At 32.3% G+C, this 1,639-nt stretch overlaps 1 long non-coding RNA gene across 1 annotated transcript; it reads left to right on the top strand.

Annotated features, from left to right (window-relative positions):
- Positions 1-710: 710 nt before the first annotated feature.
- LOC143559419 (uncharacterized) lies at positions 711-1,353 on the top strand. Its single transcript, XR_013139938.1, has 3 exons — positions 711-946; positions 1,032-1,111; positions 1,194-1,353. It is a non-coding gene; the product is annotated as an uncharacterized LOC143559419 (long non-coding RNA).
- The last annotated feature ends 286 nt before the right edge of the window (positions 1,354-1,639 follow it).

Raw genomic sequence — 1,639 nt, 5'->3', positions numbered from 1 at the left:
GAGTTATTTGATTTAAATACTCCCAACTATCAATATTGGCCGGAAACACACCTAACTAACGAAATGCTTACCAACAATCTCAACTTTCATCTTATCTCATCCATCACTCCCAAACTAACGTGAAAATTTGGTTTTTTTCTTTTATTTTTTTATGTGACATTTTAAGGTTTGTAATAGCAAAAGTTTTATGTTAAATATATTAAGTTTTGTGTTAAATACGTTCACACTTATAGTTAGGGTTGTTCATGAATCGTGCCAATTTACAAATCTTGCTCGTGTTTGTAGGAATTGAACTTGTTCACGAAGACAAACAATACTATTTAAGAAAATAAAATACTTTTAATTCAAAATACTAGACATAATCACTTTAATTAAATATAAAGTAAATTACTTGAGATAATAATATCATAAACATAATCATCTCCCAATCGCGGTTTATTCAGATAATGTTAACGAAGCACAAGTTTATTGCTAGTTAAAGCAAGACTTTATAAAATAAACCATTAACAAAATGAACGTAACATAAACAATAAAATTATATAACTTAAATATTAGGTTGGTTATTAGTTATTACAGACAAAGTATTATAAAACTATAAAACAAGCCTTAATCTTACGAACATAAACAAACAAACGTTAACGAATATAAATGACACATTACCAAACGTTTACGAATATAAATGAACAAACGCGACACTTGTTCATGTTCACCATTTATTAAATGAACGAACGTAAACGAACTTCCAATCAGACGTTCACGAACTAATTAGTAATACCTTGGTGATATTTTCCCATGTATTTCTTCCTCGTAAAAGCTTCATGTGCCTATAAATGGACTTGCTCTCCTTCACAAGTTTCACATACAAACACACAGCTAGGTGCTAATGGATTCTACAGACAAGCCAAGTGAACTTAAAGGCTTGCTGCAAACTCAAGACTTGTACAATGTATAACTATGTTCAATATTATTCCTATAATATGCTTCAAATCTCCAAATTTAACCAGTTTAATTTCTTGTGATTTAATGTATAGTACATCCTGGATACTAACGTCTACCCTCGTGAACCCGAGCCGTTGAAGGAGCTTCGAGCTGTCACCGCTCCACAAGTTTGGTCACCATCATGTTTTATAAAAGTTAAAAATAATAAGTTGTATATATGCACATGTAGGTTTTAAAGATATCTTGATTTTCAGGTCTTTCATGAGCACCGCACCAGATGCAGGTCAGATGATCCAGATGTTGTTGAAGCTAGTTGGCGCGAAGAAAACAATGGAGATCTGGGTTTTTACGGGTTACTCGTTGCTTTTAACCGCGCTAACTATCCCTGATGATGGAAAGGTTTGCAACTTTTGTACTCTTGGTACTTTTTTTTATTGGGTAGCTTATAAAAATGTTAAACCTTTAATATAGGTCGTCCGGTTATTGAAAAGGCTAAGGTCGAGCACAAGATTGACTTCATCGAATCGGAGGCAAGTGATGGAAAATGTAAGTACACGTGCATGTCAAACAACATAAAGTTTAAGGTAGATTAGATTATTGTTTTTTTTTTACTTACCAAATGATAATAATGTCCTTGTAAATTGGGTCCATAAATATTGTTTATTAGAGCATTCAAAACAACAAACATTTACAAACCGAC

This window comes from Bidens hawaiensis, unplaced genomic scaffold, assembly GCF_021521415.1.
Source record: "Bidens hawaiensis isolate Kalapana, Puna unplaced genomic scaffold, B.hawaiensis_p1.1 tig00019821_1, whole genome shotgun sequence".
In the NCBI taxonomy this organism is placed as follows: Eukaryota; Viridiplantae; Streptophyta; class Magnoliopsida; order Asterales; family Asteraceae; genus Bidens; species Bidens hawaiensis.
Note: the sequence above shows the minus strand (reverse complement) of the source record. Positions and strands in the feature narration are given on the sequence as shown.